Raw genomic sequence first — 22399 nt, 5'->3', positions numbered from 1 at the left:
CTGACCTTGCTGATGTTATGTCATGGTGTAGCCAAAGAACACACTGCAAAACATATCTGTGTTAAGAAGTTATTTAATTTTGTATTGAGCCTTAAAATCAATTCCTACCACCAGTGCTTTGACTGTCTTTCTGCTATGGCTCAAACCCCTGCTGCATGTTTTTGAAATAGAAAATGATTTGCAAAAATTTAATTACTCACTGTCTTGAGGAATTTTGAAATTTAATTCAAATACTCTCTGCAGTTGCTTTATCACTACTTGTGCTGATAATATTGTCGCATTCACGAGTGCTATTTAAATCAGTATTAAGAGTGGTAGTTATACAACCTGCAACCAACACAAGCACACACATGCTTCCACACAAAGCTAAGCTGAGGCATAAGAGGTCAAAGTCTATTGATAGACCATCAGTGCTGGAATGCAAGGTGTAGAAAAGGCAAATGGCATGTGTAGTGATTTGTGTCCATTCCTCTTGCCTCCCCTTCCAACGGTGCCATGTTCGTGTTGTGGCACATCTTAAAAACTGAACATGTTCAGGGTTTTGTAACTGAGAGTTGAGGAAGCAGGGGGAGGGGAGGGCTGTCTGGCCCTGTGCGGGGTCACAAGGTCAGAGACTAGGCTTAGAGGGAGAGAAGAAAGCGCCCTCCCTCCCATGTCTTCTCTTTTCATTCTTTCAGTCTTTCACTCCACCCCAACCTTAGTCTGAAGTTCAAAGTCACTGTCGAAGTGAATGTGAATGAATGAAAGAATGAAAGAATGGGGGGTTGGTTGGGGGAGGGCGAGGGAGGGAGAGAGAAGGGCAACATGTGTCAAACATGCATGGGCCATGGATGTGTGTATGTGGTTGTTAATAGATCAGTATATTTCAAAGGTTTATTCAAATATTTGCCCATAAAATGTAATATTAACTGGATAATCGCTAAGCTATTTAGTATAGGGTCATTTCATTTTGAAGCTAACATGCCATACAGGTTTTACATGCACTTTTAAAGCCCATCCAAACTTCTTTGTCAATTATAACAATTATCATTGTGCTTATAAACAGTTAACAATGTCTTATGAGTGCCACTTCAAGGACAGTGTTATCTATTGGTTATTTTGTCTGGTTTCACTGCGGTACTATGGTAAAACAAAGAGGCCATTAAACCAAGTATAGCCTGATAACCTGCGTTTTTACACTGTGGCTGAACGATGAAAAAAAAATCATCACTCATCAACTATAAAAGATGATGTTCTGTGTTTTATCATCCTCCCTGACTGCGTTCTAAACCCCTGACCTCATACCGCAGTGACGGCAGAAGGCTGTTAGGGCTATACCGTGCTTGGATCCTCCAGGGTCATGAAGGGTATCTCTCTGATCTCTGACCCTAGAAAGAGGCCTCTCGGCCTGGCTGGCCCAACGGAAAATCCCTGGGGCCTGAGCTGGATAAAAGGATGTCCAGGAAAGACATGGATTATCGGAGTGCATGTGTGAGGGTATGTGTGGGTGTATGTTTGTGTGCGCGCGTGAGTGTGTGTGTGTGATGACATGCCCTGGGGACTCATGCACACACTCTCGCACACACACACACACACACACACACACACACATGCACAGGGGTTATGGAGGTTAATTGCAGCTACACAGATGAGGAGGTTGGGTCACCTTTGCTGGAAAAGAGTATATGAGAGAGAGACAGAGAAGGGACACTGCATAAACTCAAGATATAGTATAGTGTGTGTGTGTGGGAAAGAGAGATGGAGACACACACGGATGTGGATAAGGGGACATTGTGTGTTAGGTTGTTATGTCTGGAACTGCTGTGTATAAGTTTCTGTGACCCTCCTGCATGTCTAAAAGCTTGTTACCCACGCTACGCTTCCATCCTGTCTTTTAATCTCTTCCACTCCTTTTCCTCCTTTGTGTTCATATATATGTGTGTTTGTGTGTGTGAAAGGTCAAAGATCAATCTGCGGGTTTGCGGCTGGGGTTTCACATGACTGAATACCTTTGTTGCTCGCCAGGGGGGAAGACTAAACGTGTGCGTGTACGGTGAAGTGGGGGTGTACTTGGTATGTTGTGTCTAGTTCAGAGCATACACAGGCAAAGCTCTGGCCCCGCCCCCTCACCCAGGTCCAGGTTTTGATGTCTGCTCAATGCCCTGTGATCATAAAACCTGGAGTGAAACCAGCTTCCAGGAGCTGCTGCGTCACCTGAGAGAATAAAATTAGACACTTTCCAAGTGTCCCACGATGATCCAAGTGCTGTTTGACAGTGTTGTTCAACCTGATTTCAACAGGAATGAGCATGACAGTGGTCAATTCATTCTTTGTTTTGTTTTTGATTTTGATAAAGCTATTTCTATATGCCAGCAATTCCCAACCCCCAACGGAGCTCAAAATAAATCTTAGGGGGTCATCAGATGATTAAAGGGATAAAAAAAGAGAAGATTGTTTAAACATTTAAATGGTTCCGGTTGTTTTCTTGTAAACCACAATTTGTAAAATCCTCTAAGCCTCTAAAAACCCTTTGAATTGACAAATCTGATATGAAAAACGGCTCACAACCTGGGCCCCAGTGGAAGGTAAATGTCTACTTAAAACAAACAAACTCTCTGCATTGAAGCTAGCAGGCAGATTATAAACACGTAGCTGCTTTCATGGAGCAGAGGAATAAATTACAGAGGATGGACTTGCGCTGCAACACATAAATATTGGTTAAATAAAAGATGATTAAGTGATTGGCTATTAAAAGCCTGTGAATTTACTGTATATTAGTTTGTTTTAACCGTCCAGTTTATCTAGCTTGTTGCCGCTTTATATTACAGTAAAGCTTCAGTTAATCCATAATTGCTGTAATTAACAGTGTTATGTTAAAGTACTGCTACATGAACTTCACATTTTTATATTAGCCTATTAGAAAGTGAAAGAAGGGAAGGGAGAGAGGAGACAGAGACACAAAGCAGCAGTCAGAAAAACTGGTAAAGTTGAACTTTGTTATACCTTTTAGATTAGTTACTTTTGTGGTAAATATTCTTCTGTATTCCAAGTCTGTAAATTACAAACCAAAACCCTGAACCACAAGTGGGTTATGTAAGTTACAGCGACCTGTGTAATAATAAACCAACATTAAAAGTAAATTTAACATATCGAAGCAAACAGCAGATTTATGCTAATGTAACCGGCTGCCCAGAAACAAATCACTCCACATTTGCTTTACTGTTACATCATTATCATTACAACTCTGGGTTGGTTTTTATATCTGAAACAAAGCAGAGATCTCTCCATGACTCAAACACTTTTCCAACATTGACTCTGTTGTGCTGGGAACCAGTTGATTTTTTCCTTTTTGTTAGCTGCTAGATTTAGCTAGCTAGAGATCACAACCAGTAGGCAAGAGGCTTGGGAGTGATTAATTGATAAGTGATTTCATAAAAAAAACTACATGAAATCATTCCTCCATATGGTATATTTGTTCAGACGTAAAATACAAATTGTCTCCCAGTTCCCCATGGCAATTACACCCATCTCTGCAACTACTGTATACAGGTAGGTTAGGCAAGTTGTCATCATTGGTATTTTATATCCTTCAAACTGCTTACGCTGCTAAGAAATGAGGTGGTGGCTTGTGAAACCTTAAATCCACTGACCCCAATGGCAAGTTGACTAAAGTTAGATGTATTGTAACTCTTGGCTGTTGTGTATTCTTACTTGACTGACTTTTTTTTTCTCCTTAAGCAGCGTGAGAATTGGTCTTTTCAACAAGCTCTATTTTTGACTTACAGGTGGAGGTTGAACCTGATGAGGTGGCTTTTTCTCTTTCTGGGTCATGGAGGAGGAACAAAGGGAGCAAGACAGAGAGAGAGAGAGAGAGAAAGAGAGAGAGAGATGCACATTGTAAAGAAGGTCAATCTCATTAAATCATTTAGACATTCAGAGTTGGACATGCAACCTAACATACAAAGCTTTGACAGAGCAAACACTGTGGGATTTTGGTGTTATAAATTGGTTGCACAACTTCTATTTAGCAACATCTCATAGAGACAAGCCCTGACTTCAAACTTTTGATGGAAAACTGGCCATTCTGTATCCTTGCAGATGATGTATGTGGCAGAATTAGATGTCAAAACTGTTTTGAACATTGCTTTTTTTAGAGTACTTGCTTGCAATATGTTAATTAAGAATCATACATATTTTAATTTAAACAAGGTTTTAGTTTTTAGTATTGATTTTTTTTACAGGGAGAATGTGCATTCATCAACATACACAGTAAATGTGCACCTGTCATTCAAAGGCGTAGTTTTCAACAGTTACTGCCCCGGTTAAATTACCTATTAAAACAACAATGTAACATGTAACACGTAAAATCATCAGCAGTCAAAACATAAGGCAGCTGATCAGAGAATAAAGAATGAAAAAGAGCAAGGCAATCGACATGCAGAGTAGGAAATGAACAATACGAGCAATACAAACACAAAACAAAACAAAAACATGAACTAGACAATCAGTGCCAACAGTTAAAACATGTCAGCATGTATGACATTACATTACAGAAGATATGGGTAAAAGTATCAAGATAAAGTTCACCCTGTGGGGCTGATGGGAGAATGCTAGTTGTGTTGCTTGACCCTTCACAGTCTAACACAGACGCCCTGATAGATTATACTTTATTTGTTCCATGCTAAAAGCTGGAACACAGCGGCAATTGACCCTTTGCTAAGCCACACCCCAAATACACAGCTGGCCAATCACAGCACAGTATAGGACACGCTCTAACTAAGGTCCGACACTTCCATGGCTGCGCTCCATTGACTCTAATGCAAAAAGAGTCGTTTTACACTTGTACACTTCTTTCTGGCACATTTATAGATGCAAAGATTATATAGATAAATGCATAATCCAACCAACTCTCAGAGAATTAGTCCCAAAAATACAATATAATAATAAAATATTTCATTTAAAAAATCAGGAGTGTCCCTTTAAGATGGACTTTTTTTGCAGTATAAGTGAAAGTGATAGTGAGAGACAGACAGAGAGAACAGGGGTGTACATGTAAGGTATGTTACCTGTCCCATCCCCTCCGGCTGGTTTAGTTCGAAATACTCTCTCACACACACACACGCACACCTACACAAACACAAACCCATGCACACACCTGGCTGTGTGCCACTTGTCTTTTTGTGTTCCTTGAAACTGTGACAGACAAGTAAAGACACTCACTCACACATACACACACACACACACACACACACCCTGTGCCCCTGAACACTGGTCATATGATTGACCTGTTCTACTGGCCAATCTGCACCTTTGTACACGCACAAGATCATACACGTAGGGTGAACACACGCACACCTGTTATCAACCACACCCACAGGTAAGCAGAGTGTTGACTGACATTACAGGGAAGCTGAGAGGCTCTATGTAAAGTAAACACACACACACACACACACACACACACACACACACACACACACACAGCTACAGCAAACTAGGTAAAGAAGCATTCCCATGTATGTCTTAGTACACTCAAATGCATTTATACTTTATTGTTATTCGAGACTTGCTACATGCCTACATGCTGGGACTCGTTATGTTAAGGTTATCAAACTATAGACAGATATGGACACACTCACCAAACACACACTCCCACACCCACTCACACAGAGAAGGGATGTGAACATTTTCTCTTCCTCATTTTCTTCTCCATGCTTTCATCTATTCTTTCTATTCATCCACCCATTCAGTCATTAAAACACAGTAACAAAGTCATGATAGATTGATGACAGCCCAAGCTGATTGTGTTTATTTTCATCTGTGTGTGCGTGTGTGTGTGTGTGTGTGTGTGTGTATGTACTTGAAGCCAGCTCCAGAAAACTAGGCACCATTTCCCTGTAATAACAGTAATCAGTTTGGCCCATTCCAAATAAGACCTAAGTGAGTGCATTGTTATGCTCAATTACTGTTTGTGGTTAGGTCATGCACAAATAAATACATACACGTGTATGTGCTTAATGCCATCTCTACATGTATGCTTTTTGCCTACCCAGCTACACAAGACCTAATGTGCTTGTTTCTATGCACTAAAAGTGAAATAGAAAACATCAATGTAATTGCAAATAATAAAGGTGGGTACTCTATGACCTGCAGTGTTTAATCACCAGAGAGAAAACAACCACCAATAGAAATAAAACTAAACAGAATTTTCCAAAAGCAGGCCAAAGCTTCATCCACATGATAGTAACTTTAGTTTTGCTGCTTGCTATGCTACTAGGGGCAAGTTGGTTTGATGTGAGGGTGTCACTGTGTCTCTGTGTCCCTGTGGCATGCTACTTTCCTGCTGGTGGACACAGGTTTGACTTACCCACAGCCACACGAGTGGATTCTGTATCTTCTTATAAGAGTGGTGGTGACAGTAGCTGTCTGGTTGATAGGCCTTTTCTGGCTCTGGCCAGTCCAAAAACAACAAATCAAACAATGCACTTCTTTTCGGGATCATTTGACACTACTCACCATCATTGCCGTTGCTCTCCTGGCTCCCCAGGTAATTCAGTTCTGACCCTCTAATCTCTTTCTGGAGATTCCCCATTTTATCAAACTAGCTTTGTTTTCTTTTCCCCTGTCCCTTCTTATTTGTTGCCAATGTTTGAATTCATAGGTATTTCCAATTTTGATAACGCACACACAGTGAGCTGCAATAAAAGTTTTTGAGAAAAAGAGAGGCATTCTGTTTTGCACCCTTTTAAAGTTAGGAGACTCAGAGGTGACAAATTCTAACAAATAATTGTCAATACATAAGCAGCAAGGGGGTGGGGGGCAGATTTAAACTACCAATTTTAGTCATCTGCAGCTCAAAGGAGAAGAACGCCCCAGTGCTCACCAACTTGGAAAGCAGTTGTTGGCTTTTTGTTATAAATTTGTAGTCTCCAAGTCTGACAAAGCTCCAGCTGCCATCACAGAGTGTAAAAATCATCACAATGCTGCTTTAAAAACACATAAATACGGTACAATCTGCTATGTGGTGAGGATTTCATCTGAAGCCCAGACATGGGTGTAATCAGCCAACAAGTCACTCACACGGAACATTTTCCACTGTTAATGATTCCATTTCCACTAACAGTGATTAAGTGTTGAAAGTGTTAAGTTGTTTCTCCACCCTCCTCCACAAGATCATAAATGTTGTATTGTGTTTATTTTTAATACAGGTGGATTCCAGCAAAAATGACAATGGAAAGCAAAAGCAGGAAAACACTTTTTTTTCAAACCACTGTCGTTGATCAACCTTCAAAAATGCTTATCAGTTGACTTGGTTTTACAAAAGGGGTATCTTTTGCTGTCTTTGCATACTGTATTAATGTCCGAAGACCTGTCTTGCAACCCATAGCATGCAATAAAGCAACACAGAAGCATCAATTCAATACCTGAATTCCTGTCCTGGACATCAAACCGGCAGCCACACATGGATTTTTAAAAGTCTCCAGGATTAATTTTGAGTGATAGAACGGTGAGATGCTGAGACCAAAAAAGTGCTGTGTGTGTGAGTGTGTGTGGGTATGTTTGCATGTGTGTGTGGTACAGGAGTGGTCTCAGTGTCCTGGGGGCTGGGGAGGTTTGAATGTCAGTTTCTCTAATAACGGGAATCGGTGAAAAGGTCAGCCCCAGTCGCCTGACCACACCGAGGGGAGGGTGTGTGGGTGGGTGTGCGCTTGTGTTTGCAAAAGTACGTGTGTATTTGAGTGCATATCGCAATGTGTATTTGTGTGTTTCATATTCTTATTTGCGTTTGAGTATGAAAAGATGAGTTTGTGTGTGTGTGTGTGTGTGTGTGTGTGTGTGTGTGTGTGTGTGGTGGCGAAGGGGGCCTCGGCCAGGCCTGGGGCAGAAATTGATTCTCTGGTGAAGGAGAGGAAATGAGGAGAAAAAGAATGATGGTAGAAGGTCGTTGGGTGTGAGAAGAGCAGGAGGAAAGAAGGGAAGATTAGAAGGGGAGTAGAAGGAGAGGGAGAAGTAAGAGGAAATGTGTGTGAAAGAAGAGGCATGTAGTAAAAGAAGGATAGAGCAATGAGGAGGTGTAGGTAGGACTGAGGGAAAAGGAGAAAAAGAAGATAGAATGGGAAGACAATGTGAGGGAGGAGAACCAGATGGAGTAAGGGAGCAGGAAATGCACAGAAGGTAGAGGTGGAATAGATAAATGATCTTGTACGGAAAGGAGAGATATGGTTACTAACATACCAGGCATGTAGCTAGCTGAACTCATTACCCGCTAACAAATGACGTCACAAACAAAATGGATCAAATGTAAAATCAAATCATCACTTTAAAGCTCCAAAGTACATGTCTGTCTTGCTGAAGTGTCACAGTCAAATATTCATCGTTCGCTTTTACTGTCAGCCAATTACCTTCAGCCTGCTAAGGTATGTGCTACATCACCTACAACGTTTTTCAAAATGTTAAAAGGTCGGCCATTGTATTTCTTCTGATTTGACGGTGTAAGCAACCTGGGGGAGTTAAAAGTTCCGCATTTTTAGATTTCGTATATTAAACATTGACTTTAGGCCACCAAAAAATGAATACATATAGAGTGTAATGTGTGGCGAAGGCTATGAAACAGAGCAGCGGCGGACTGGGACAAAAATTCAGCCCTGGCACTGTAGCCACGCCAGCCCACCTTACCACGTATCCCCACGAACACACATTCACTACTTAGGCTTTTGCATTTGTTTGAAGATGGTGAAATAATATAAGCAGTAGGCCTACTGTATATAACAGCAAGTGTGTCACTTTGTGTTGAAAAGAGCTGGTCACATAAGGTCTGAAAATAAGGGTATGATGAAAGACTTTGGTCATGAGAACAAGACGAGAAGATATTTTAACAGTATTTTGATTAAGTATTCGATGATAAAATGTATGAGTGGGGGGTTTGGGGGTCCTCCCTTGGATATTTAAATTGCACTGCATGTTTTCTTATTGTGCCAATAAACAAAGCATTTTCACTTGTGATTTAACATTTCTTGTTCCAAGCTATTTTTCAGAACATATTTTAACCAATTATGCTTACAAAAAGTGATGGGGACATGTCTGCAGCAACCCTAGTGTAAATGACACCAATGGTAACAAATTTAACATTAAAATTTTATGTATGTGACTGGCTCACAATGCTCAATAGTTTTTTAAGAGCACACAACAAATTTGCACATGTAGTAAAAACAATTGGCTGTCCATCTGAGTATGTAGAGTCTGTGCTCTCTGTCTGTTTGTCTGCTGTTACTGTCTTTCTCTCCTGCAGAGTCAATTACAACCCGAAATATTTTTGCATGACTGTTTTCTTCCTACCTCTACCACCCTCCCTGTCTCAGCGAGGCCTACAGTAGCATCCTTCCTCCCAGCACTAGCCTACAAGAAGACCAGGGCTCTCTGGCTGTACTGATTCCAGCAACATCCATGAGCCCATAGAACATTGCAGAAAAATGTTTTCTCACACACTGCTCTCAACATAAAAATATTACTCACTAGCCTACTTAATTCTGCTCTAAATTTCCACACAAGCAGGGAACATACACCTCTGCTGCAAACACAGCGGCTTGCCCTACCTCTTTCTTTTTCTCTTTCCCTGTATTTGTCGGCCCTCTTGACTTTCTCCATCAGCAGTGGGCTGTTTTATGAAGTGGCCGAAATGACTCAGCACTCGCGATTTTCACCCGCGATACCGTTTTCACTCGCAGGTGCACGGAGGAGGCTTCTTAATGAGGAAGTCAATCAAAACCAAAACCAACATTGTACTCAGTTGCACCTGCACCAAAGTGTTCACTGATGCTTTACCTGGTCCATGCTTGTGAAATATCCACCTTCTGAGTTACAACGTAATGGATGATCATTTCTCTCAGTGTTTCTCTGCAAAATGGTTAAATAGGTCGCCAAATACTTTAGGCGACCCTTAACGTACCTCAACGGATGCCCAAGTAAAGCTGATGAGTGGAAAATTTGATGTTTAATATCAATCTGACCGGCCCACTTGAAACAAATAGTCCGGCCCTTCTGGCATATGCCAGAATTGCCAGGTGGCCAACCCACCCCTGAAACAGAGTCATGTTGGGAAATAAAATGTCCATAATTTACTAATAATTTCCTTGGTAGTGTCCTATTGGCAGAATTTGACGAATATGTCACCAAGCTGTGACAGATAGCATAAATGAAATCAGAAATCATACTTTACAGTGAGTACAGTCTCAACCTGTTGTGGCTATATGAGGTAGGCGGATAGTGTAATCGAATGCATTCATGGGTGTATTTTTGACCCATTGTTTTTATCGAGCTACTGCAAAATTCTGTTGACCCACATAAGAACTTCTTCTTGGCTCACATACAGTAAATGGCCTGATTCTTGTACTTCCTACACCAGGGCAACAATGACAGTGGTCGGCTCTATAATGTGCAGGAGGCACAAAGGATTGAAATTGCATTAATATTTGAAATAATGAAGCCGTGTGGTCATTAGGCTGGTCTCCTCTGCTTCCATAGCAATACATTAAGCCAAGACAAGCGCCATGTATTTTACATGGTCCTGTCAGCGCAGAAGATGGATCCTACGGCATAATGATGTCCTCTTAGAAGGTACCGTAGGTATAAAGAAAGAAAGACCAAAAGAAAGAGAGTGGGGGCGAGAGAGAGAGAGACAGAGAGAAGATGGTGTGTGTGTATGTGTGTGTGTTTCAGACACCAGACGGTTGCCTGTCCCCTGGTCACACGACTGACCTGATTTGCCTTCTAAAGCCTCTGAGTTAACCGTCTGAGGGAGCACATGCTTGTATACAAGCTTGTTCTGTATTAAACCCAACCCTTCTACGTGCACATGCACACACACACACACAGGATGGTGACCCTAACTCACCTTTCACCTCTGTGGAAATTTTGGCTCAATCCCCCTGTGTGGCACCGTCTGCGCCAGCGATGTGTGTGAGATGCTTGACCAATATTACTGTGTCAAGTGACTGCAGTGTGTGTGTGTGCGTGCATGCGTGTTTGTGTGTGTGTCTGCGTGACAAAGAAGGCGGATATAGTACAGTGACGTCCACGCAATAATCAGTTAGTAAGTGTCAGGGTTCAATACTCATTACCTTTGGCTAGCTTTCAGGTACAAACCAAGTCAAAACACGCATACCTTTGGTCACATTTTGTATCACCAAGACGGATTTGTGGGGAAATATATTCTTCAGCATAAGCACAGATAAAGCTTTCAAGCATTTTGGGCAGTGGCAGATTGTAAGAATAATTTAGTTTTCATAGGGATTTTTCCAATTCAGTAGTTGTCAGTAGTTGTATTTTAATTTACATTTCACAATGAACTCCCTTCCTTCCTCCCCTTTGCGTCCTAATGTACCCTTGCTCAGGTCTGACAAGGTTATATCAGGCAATGTGCTCAGAGGTGCTATTGATTTCCCCTCCAATCTCTCCTCCCTCCTGCTTGTTTTTAACATGGGCAGGGGATCACACAGACACACAAAATGCCAGACTCTCTTATCAAAAGTAGTATTCTATCCAAAAGTCATATAGTTGGGTTTATCGTAAGTGCATTTGAAACAAAATATGACAAATTGAATGAGAAAATAAACTTTATGGTGGTAAAAATGGGATTTGAATGAAGAAGGCATGCAATAAATCATGATGGGAACCCATTTGTTATTTAATTTGTCGTGACATTTGTGTTTTTAAGTGTGTGAATATCAATTTCCAATTTTGTCTTGAGGCAGCATCACATATGGCAAACTACAAAACAACAGCAGAGTGTCTATAAAACTATCTTTATTAATTGAGACAAATTAGACCAAATATGGTAACAGTGTAATAAAAAGAGGAGATGATATCAACAATAAAGTTAAAAACAAGATATATATATGAGAATGTATATTACTACCCATTGTCTCATTAGAAAATGCATTTCTTTGTCTTCACATTCAGACGTAAAATAATGAATACAACTTAAAATCAAAACATGAAATATTTTTAATTATCTCTAGAGCTAGTTTCAGAAGCAATCCGCAACTGGACAATGTTTTTCTGGTTTGATCGTGGAATAAATCTGCAAACATAACACTTGACCAAAAAATGTGACCTTATCTTATCTCTGCCAATCACTGGTGTATAAAGGTATAGATGTGGATAGTTGATGCACATCCTGTTCTGTATTATAATGCATTGGATGTCTGCATGGATGGATGTGTACTTATTGGTGCATACAGATTGTGCAGTAACACATTTTGGGCTACACATGGGTGGTCCGTGCAGCCCTTAGTGGACATGAGCAGATGACAAAATTTATTTATTTATTTATACCTAAGGACCTTTTGACATGGATCACAGTCTGCTGTTTCTATACAATCTACAGGCTACATTAGAAATGCTCTTTTTAACCCTTTACAAACCATAGTCACACAATAACACAAACAAACAAAAACACCAAAGCCACACACTAACACAAACAACTAAGATCTGTTTCTGGTTAAACAAAGAGGTCTAAATTTGTAGGGATCCTTTCCATAATGTTGTAAAGAACAACATGACCCTGTCAGTGGCAAAAAGAAGCACTTTAGGGGACGTACTTTGATGGTGTGCAATCACCCTATGGATTGTGTTGCAGCCAGGTTTCGCTTAGACACAAAAACACAGGAACATAGGGTCCAGGTTGAAAAACACTTAAGTTAGCCCTTTATGTCACTAAAATCATCAGCACCAAACCTGAGATCCATTACTTTCAATATTAGTATGGTTACCAGCATTGAACAACCCATATTGGTTCAACCCAAAGTGTAGGAACAATATATTTCTGTTTTGCTGATTGAATGCAACCCCGATTTCACCCCTCTATCTAAACTTGGCCTGTTTCCATAAGAAAGGGCTTTGCTAATGTGATTGCTGTGGTCATGGGTCTCCACTGATCTTCTTTTTATAAGGGAAAATGAGGTCTGATTGTTGGAGGCGCGTCTTGTGTTGAGGTCCCACAGCTAGATAGACAGACAGACCGACCGACAGTGGTGAATGAGTGGCGGTGTGCCAAAGCCAATGAGAGGCAGCAGTCGGAGCCAGGGGAGGGGAGACACTCATGTATTATTCATAATAATTCGAATAATCCCCAGACAGTGAAGTGTGATGGTCTGTGTCAGTACATGTGTGTGTTTGTGTGTGTGTGTGTGTGTGTGTGTGTGTGTGTGTGACAGTGATTTAAGGTAAAACATTATTTCATATTTATATATATATATATATAAAATAAACATCAGAGGTCTCTGTCCAGAAGAGTGCAGTCCTAGGAACAGCTAAGATACTGTGCAGAACCCTCAAACTTCGAGGACCCGAGCTTGAGGATGACACGTACCACCCTGCAAGGGGTGAGAGGGGATTTTTGAAATATAATATATTAGATGGACTACTGTTTCTCTGCTTTGTTGCCGTCAACCTGGAACTGTATGTAGTTTATACAGCAGATATCACAACAGTGTATTGCATCATCTGCCTCTTGTATGACAGTATTTAGCTTATTACCATCCTAGGTGCAGCATGGCATTGTATTTTGCAATTCGGATTAGAAATCTACTAACTTTAGGTCTGGTGATATTTAGCTCTTGTAGGCTACCTGAGTTGTAAGGATGGTTGTGGCCTCTGTGAATCCCTGTCATGGAGATTGTTTCACCTTTTGGCTCATGTAAGACATGAACAGGTGTGACTGTACGTACGTTTGTCTAACTAACAAAACTAACAAGTGTTTTTTTGTAGGTTTACACAATTTGAAAGTTCAAATCTAACTGATCACATATCTATAGGACAAGACTGAAATAAGCCTGATTCCATGCCATCATGTCAAATGATGGCATTATTTTCTCCAACAGCCGGTTGGTGAAACAGTTGCCAAATCAGAGCAGAATGCAAGAATGTGTATGTCATCCTCCTACACCTTGCTTGATACATAACATACATGAAAAGTGACAGAAAAGTGACATCAAGTGTCGATGAGGCTTAAATAGTTGTTTAATAGTTACCATTACCATAGTAACTGCTTCAATGAGAACTGAGGGAGGTATCTCACTATGGTAAGCACCTTCTGGTGTGACGTTTACGGAAGCTCCACTACCAAATTGCCCATGCATTGCAACAGCACACATATCACTGAAAGAAATGCCCCTGAACTGGGTCCATGATCTAGGAATGAACTCGGGGGCTCCCCGGAGGCTGCAATCCACTGCTTTCGAAATCCAAAATGAGAGAGTCTTTCCTCCATAAGAAGAAGCCCAAGACGGCTGGTTACTTTTACTTAGTCCTGTCCGAATATGGAAGTGCAATGTGAAGAGAGCCACAGATGCCCAGCTGAATCTCCCTCACCAGGTGAAGCACCATAAATCCTACCAGTTTATGTATGCCACAGCTGTTGATTTGTCTGTACTGATTATCCATTGTCACGTTCTTTCTCATAATTACCGTTCCCAGGGAGACGCACGTGGTGAAGATTTCGAGGTCTTTCCAATGACGGAGATCCTATAGACATCACAGGGACACCATTCATTCGTCTACAAATACACCCAGCCTAAAGGTCCCACACCCTTAACAACAAAAACAACAAAATTTCTCCGTTCAAGTGTGAGTGAGGAAAGCTAGAAAAGAAGCCCAAAAATGCTATATTCTGAGTGGAAAACAGAATACTTTTGCTGTGTGTGACGCTAAAGTCTAAATATGCAAACACCCTAAGATGATCAGGAGAATCAAGGGGCGAGTGACAGCCCAAAAGGCAAAGTCTGATATACGTTGGCTACGCACTGAAAAGTAAACCTGACAAATTTTTCTGAGAGCCATATACATGTGAAAATAAGCATCCTGCAGATCTATTGATGTGAATCAGTGGCCGGGTCGAATAGAGTGGAGCAGGACATTGTGTGTGAGCATCCTTGTTAACAAGATCCGGCCCCTTGTTAACACAGTCTTCCATTATCATAATCAACTAGCAGAGCTCTGGCCTCTGGTCTGCAATCAGCTAAATCAAGGACTCTTTACAGGAGGGAAATAACACAGGACTACGTTTAGTTTCTATGACTACATGTTCATAATTCTGTAACCATTTTACATTATTACATGTAGACATAGTGATTGTTAAGACAGTATGGTACATGGAGCTGCAGTGGTGCTCCCACCATCCCTCTCTACATTTATGTAAAAATGCTAGAAATGAATTAGTAAAATAATGAATGGATTGAGTGGAAGAGTTGTTATCATATTACTGCTGTTAGCATGGATGTTTGATTTTTCAGCTTAATCACTAAGCCATCTGCTGCTGTCACTACTGTTGGATCTTAGTTGATACTGTATGTACTGTATATTACCTTGGCAACAGAAATTTCACACCTGTCATGCCAATAACCCTGATTGGAAAAGAGCTAACTTGATTTAAGGACAAGCTGACCTTAGCAACAACAATGATGCCATTCATCAGTACTTGGACCTCTCAGTTTATGTCAACAATACCAACATCATGTGCTTATACCCTTCACCATGATTGTCTGACTTCAGGCTTATTATAGAGCATGTTGACAGGTTCATTTGAAAGTGTGTTGTCCTTTAATTTACACATGGGACTGCAAGGTAATTTTTAATTTCCTGAGCCGGGCCCTGAATGTGCCGTGTGTCCATGTTTAAATGTGTGTATGGAAGTGTAGGTAGGGGTTTACATGTGTGTCTGAATACAAGTGGCCTTTAATGAGTTAAGGGGATCCCACTACTGCTTTCCCAGACACACAATGACCTTTCAGCTGAGACAGGGCAAAGGGGAGATGTGTGTGTGTGTGTGTGTGTGTGTGTGTGTGTGTGGACAAAATGAAGAAGACACAGAATCTGTATGAATGTGTTTATAATAAATGAAGTTTGACTTACATTTACATTTTAAAACTCAACATTCAACTTCTTCATCTTTTTTAGAACAATACCTTGGCTTCTCAGATGTCACTGTAAACAATATTCACGGGTAGTGCCCCTTGAAGGAGGCACTACCAGTCAATCACAGTCTGGAGAAACTCTGCAGGCATCCAATCTAAGTGGATCATCGCAGTGCACAAAATTTTTGGTTTTCATGAGGATGCATATGGTGGTATATGTTAAAATCCAAATGTATACCAAAAAACATGAAACTAAATATGATGATACACTTGTGGTCATGATTGATTACAGCACCTATATATATATATATAGGTATATACTTCATAGATACAATATACACATTCCTTTCATTTCCAGTAGTCTTCACTTTTCCCAGTTATCAAGGAATTATTTTGTTCCAATTTCCATTTTTCTGAGCATGTCAAGAACTTCTCGTCCATGTTGGTTTAAAAATTGAGATCATTCGTTCATGAACTTAGCAACAGCAGTTGAGTCCATTTAGTTGGAGGTCAGGAGCTTTTGATCATGTCACACAATCTTCCTTAGCAGTTGGAGTTTGCCCAGTTACCATGCAACAGATGTTCAAATACCAATTTTTCTGAGCACTTCTGAGGAATTTTCGGCCATTTTTGGTTAAAAGCTGAGACTGAAAGCTCATTAGCCGCGTTTCCACCAAAAGCACTGGGGACTTTTTAGTCCCCGGATCGCTTTTCAAGGAACTAAAGGTTCCTTCAGCCCACTGTTTCCACCTTGGTCTAAAGACCTGTGACGATTCGGCAAATTAACCAGCTGAGGTAGGCTGTAGGCCTGTACGCCGTACACAGCGATGGACAGGCATCATTATTTAGTAACCACTATCCATGAGCAACATTTATAAATGAACATCAGATTTGATGTATATAATATAATGAAAAACTATAGGCTTTGCTTGACCAGCAAAACAGGCTTTTTGTGTGGGCGTATAATGAAGAAACACACAATAAAGTTTGTTACAAATACAATAACAAACTGCATAAAGCTATTGAGTTCATAATAGCTCCAGCACAGAGAAAGAAACACAAAAATAAAATTGTGACAGTTTTTAAAATATTATGTTATAAAACATTTCCAGCTGACAAGAGATGCAGATCAGCTGGCAGCATCACGTCTGTGTCGCCTGAGCGTTGGAGGAACGTGATGTTTAACAAGGTTTATTACCTGCTGTAACCTCCTGACTGATGAACTTCGGACCCAGCGTAAATCCATCAGCTGTTAGCTGTGAACACACCGCTGCACGCTGGCTGCTGTTTCCAAGCAATAAATTAAATGGCGACACACGATCTCAGGCGGATATCGGTGACACTTTTGTGCTATATAAGTTGTTTTATATGTGATTTATTGGTTTGCAAACAACGGTGGAAAAGAGGAGCAGTAGTAGAAAAACAGCCGACATGCTCGGTTTAATGCCAGTAGCCTCTACTCGCCCATTCAGAAATTCACTGCAAGGCATGCCCCCCAATATGATCCAATAGCTAGTCAGTGGACCTTGTGGCAAAATAGTTTTTTCAACCTCTGTTTCAAAGGTCAAGAATGAACTTAAATGTCATAATAATGTGAAATAATATGACCAAGAATATGGGTCTTTATTTAAACCAAATTTAGCATATAATCTAACCTTACTTAAATTCCATCAATTATGTAAATATATGCTTTAAATATAAGACCCCCAAAACTTCCCTATAGAAAATCTGAGCAACACTGACTGTTCCCACAAATGAGTAATACATCACTTTTTGAGCATAACACTGATGTCACCATGTCATGTCACATCAAAAGTAGCATTCATTTGGAACCAAAACAATAGACAATGCATCGCTGTCCAAGTGTCTCTGCATTCAGTCTGCAAGCCTGCATGCATTTGGCAGGGCGCTCTCTTTCCTTAAAATGAGCTGGGGGAGGGCCAGCTTCTGCACCCTCCCTCCATCTCTCCCTCTCTTTCTCTATGTGAAATGCCGCGAGCATCCACGGTGCTGAACTGTCTCTAATCGATTTGTCTGTGAAGGCGAAGCGTCACACTCAGAGTACCACAATGCAATTCTCTCTCTCTTGGTGACACTGCCCCCCCCAAACACCTAAGGGAGCCTGAGTGACACTGAGGGACTCTTCTGCTGGGATAAAGAATGAGAAGACATTTCAATCCACCAATAACAACAAGAGCTGTTACTACTACTGCAACACTGCTGCTACTAATAATAACTAGTGTAAAGCATTTTTTTGCTTCCTTAATGTTTTTTCCAAGTGAAATAATTATGTGAGCAGGGTATATACTTTTGAGGGATTTAATCAGGTTGTACAGGGATTTCATTTGATCTCTCGAAGGCGGACTTAGTGTTCATGGATCTCAAGAGAACCAGGACTGTTTGCCTCCACACACACTTTTTTCATTCATGTTGTTGGATCAGGAGGCGGAGGAGGATAAATAAATTAGAACACAACCATACACTTTAGGAAATGCAAGTTTTTTCAACTGATACCCAAACAGACACCTACGACCATGACATCACTATGCTACTGTAGCTATTACATTTATCCAATCAAATCCCATTTCTTTCTATATAAGAAAGAAGAAAAGAAGAGAACAGTTATATTCATGCCATTGTATTAACATCACAAATAAAGTGTAGATTAAAATAAATAGTAATGGAGCTTTTTGAACGGTGATATTAACACAAAGATTCAAAGCATAACACACATTTTATTTTATTGTACTTTAGCCAAACACATTAATTTACATCTTAAACGAGTATGTCCTTTGGCTTTGGTGTGTGTGTCTGTGGGTGTTGCAAGGGGTCAATGAGTAATTACAACTCCCCTGTACCAGCTCTTTAACAAAGTGTTACCTCAACACACTGGTGCTAATCTATGTTGGTACCACGCTGAGCTACACAAAGCCAACAGTGACCTGCTGTGTACAGCCTGACCTAGCATCTGTATACTTCTGTTTGTGGCCACCCGCTGCGTGTGCATGTGTGTGTTAGTGCGTGGGTGAGGGCGTGTGGGTGTTTGCATGGAAATGTGTGTGTGTCTCAAGCACACACCTGATGGGTAGGATCTCCTGTTTCACAGCAAGGTCACAGACAGATGGAACAGGCATGCACACACAGACATATATTGTTGAACCATGGATTCAAATATATATACACAGAAAAAGGCAAAACTCTGTCTTGACCAGGTGCAGATGGCAACAAAAATACAGTGTAGTTTACTCGTTCTTTGACACAAACTCATACATGCACACAAAACGTTTCACACATGTATGTCACATTTACTCCATTCATGGAGCAGTTTAACAGGGCTCAAATGGATACGTGGTGGAGCAGCTGATCAAAACCCATAGTAAAATGGGGATCATCACAAAGGGAATGGTGGTTCTGTAGTTTGAGGACATGAAGGAAATCCACAGGTCAAGGTCAGAGTCATTTTGCCAGGGGAATGGTAGACACTTCAGTTCCTTCATGAAAATATAAAATAATTAGTTTATTATTAATTAATTAATAATTAATTGTATATTTTCTCATTTTTTAATGTCGCCTGTCTCTTCTCTCCTAATTGACCCGTTGCTAAGCCACGCCCCCCTAAGTTACTGTTACTAAGTCGAACCTGTCGGATTTATCACAGCGCTGCTACTGTCTATAACTGCACTCCCTGGAGAAATATTGTCTATTTTTTGGAAAAATTAAAAAAGCAATCTCAGAAAGGAGACAGAAAGGTTTGCATTATACATTTGAATGTTGTATTCAGGCTGTCAAACTGAAGTGAAACAAATAAAGACAGAAGCTAAAGCCTACCGATCACAGAGTAAAAGGGAACCACCACATCACTTGACGATTGAGCTATATTAAGGATTAACACTTTTTGTGTGAAGCTGGGTAAGTCTCTATTCACTATTACAATCATTAAAAATCAATCACAGTAGGTTTATGTAATGTTACATTCCGTAGTAAGTTAGCTAGCGTTAGCTAACTTACATTACATCAGACACAATAGACAACTTACATTTTTCTGGATTTTATTTAGGTTTTGGAAAGGGAATAAATCTTACTACTCCTTTCAACCTCTCTGGGTAGCGACTATCATTATTAGAAGTGTCCCAGGAACAGTGTTTGACCATCTCTTGAAAAAAAAAAAAAAAAAAAAGCTAGAAAACAATGCCTTTTGCATTCGAGTCAATGGAGCGCAGCCATAAAAGTGTAAGACCTGAGTTAGAGCGAGTCCTATACTGCGCTGTGATTGGCCAGCTGCGGATTCGGGGCGTGGCTTAGCGAAGGGTCAATTCTGACTGTAACGGTATGCACATAAACCACATTTCTAACCCAGTTTTGCAACATATCCTGTGTTTACTCCCATCAAATTCCAGTTAGCAAACTTGAAAACTGCATTTTGCAAACTGCAGTTTTCTATTCATAGCACTACACATTTTCCAGAACAGCATCTAATGAGACATCTAGCTTGAATTCTCGGCATAATTTTCTTCTCCAAAATAATGATTTCAGTCAAGAACGAGGGGCCTCATAATGCTTCAATCAACGTGCTTGTCAGACTAACCCCAGATCTTTCCGACGTGTAGAGGTAGCTGCCAATTTTTGTAACTTTTAAAAACAGAAAATCAGACCGTAACATCCACTCAACGCAGCGATTGGCCGTGTGTGTCTCTGTCTCTGCTTCTGTCCCTTTTTGAGTGTCCAGCACCTGCAATGCCTTTGAGAAGAGACTTATCCAAAGTGTGCATCATTATCCCCATTTGTAGGATTCTTTGGGTCGAGAATACAAAGACACTCAAGGGGGGCAGTGTGATGCAGCTGGTTGGAGGCTATGACAGAAGGCTTTTCACCCTCCCTTTAAGTTTCACCATTGGGCACAGGAAAACACTTTTATTGTCAGATGGTACTATAATATTTACCTTATAAACTTGGTCGTTTTGATCATACTGAACCATTTAATCTGTCATTACATGAGCTCTCACCTCCTGACCTCCTCACATCACATTAAAACTCAACAAGTAAATGATTTAGATGTGACATTTAGATGTAGATTCCACAAAAACTGTATAAACAAATTTTATTGCTCGTAAATGGCCAAATTTAAGATTCACAAACCAGTTATTGTTATTTTCCAAAACCCAAATTTGTCCAACACTAACCTTTGTGTCCTGCAGACTGCTCCTTAAAAGAATCATTTTTCATGAGCTGGCCATAAAGAAATTGTGTACTTTAAAACTGTTTTTAAACTGTTTTAGCTAGTTGTTAGCTTTCTTAGAGTGCAAATTAAATGCATATTAGAAATGTGCCTGTTTACTGCTGAAGGGTTGCAAAAGGGCAAGAGTGATACTGCGAGACACTGAGACAGACACTGGAGAAACTGGGAACCATATAAGTGGCAGGGAGAGACGGTTCGAAAAACCTGGAAAAAGGGGGATGAGGTGAAAGAAGAGAAAGAGACGGAGAGCCTTTAATTGCTTGGAGGGAGCATGACAATTGAGAGGAGAGGAGAGGGAGGAAAATCTCCAGCAGTATTGATCAGTCCGGCTCTTCCATTTCAGTCGTCTCCAACCCCCTCCTGCGTCTCCCCCTTCACCCAATTTGCACCCGTAATTTAGATTGGAGTGTGTTTGTGTTTGTGTGTGTGTGCATATGTGTGTACGTTGAGGTCATTTTGCAGAGTGTTTGTCCTTCACTGTGTGCCTACATCTCTTTTGTATTCATTTACTTGTTAATGTGCCTGTCTATCACGTGTCAATGTGGAGGAACCTGAGGTATTGCCAGAAATAGTCAACAGTGTGGACAATAACTGTGTTTGTGTGTGTATCTCTGTGTATTGATGGGATTTTTATTAGATGTTAGGAGTGAAATTTGTCTATTTGATGAACTATATTAAAAGTATTGTGTGTGAAATCACAGGTTTGCGTGTATTTTGGGTTGCTGGCATATGTGTGGAAGTATGTATTTGTTCATGTGTGTGTTAGCTGAATGTGTGTTTAGCAGGTGACGGGCATGGTGGTGGTGGCGGTGGGGGCTATCCTTCCTCATCGATCTCCTCTCTCCCTTTGGAGTGACCCTGCACCTCCTCCTGCGCCTCGGCCTGGGCCTAATGAGACACTCTTCATCATGGGACCAACACACAGACACAAAAAGTAAATACAAAAAAAGGCATTTATGCGTCCATGCGCAAACAGAAATAATCTATCTTCAAATTCTTATAAATGATTGTATAGAAGCTGCAGACAAACAGATTCACTGTCTCGGCAGGAGGTGGTGGGGTGTCACCATCAAGGCTATGACCTTACACCCCTGTCTCAATCCCAGACTGAATCAATTCCTAACCAGACAGACCCCCCACCCCCCCATCGCCAAACACAATGACCACAATGAGTCCTGCTGGTTCGGCAAACAATAGGAGGGACCACCAGAACCTTAAAAGTGTGTAATTGTGTGTTTGATTGTGTTAGCTTGTGTGTGACAGATTAAGAAAAAGT

The sequence above is a fragment of the Micropterus salmoides genome, unplaced genomic scaffold, assembly GCF_014851395.1.
Source record: "Micropterus salmoides isolate LMB-PRFRI ecotype aquatic unplaced genomic scaffold, ASM1485139v1 Ms_hic_scaffold_22, whole genome shotgun sequence".
In the NCBI taxonomy this organism is placed as follows: domain Eukaryota; kingdom Metazoa; phylum Chordata; class Actinopteri; order Centrarchiformes; family Centrarchidae; genus Micropterus; species Micropterus salmoides.
This window is presented reverse-complemented; position numbering follows the sequence as displayed.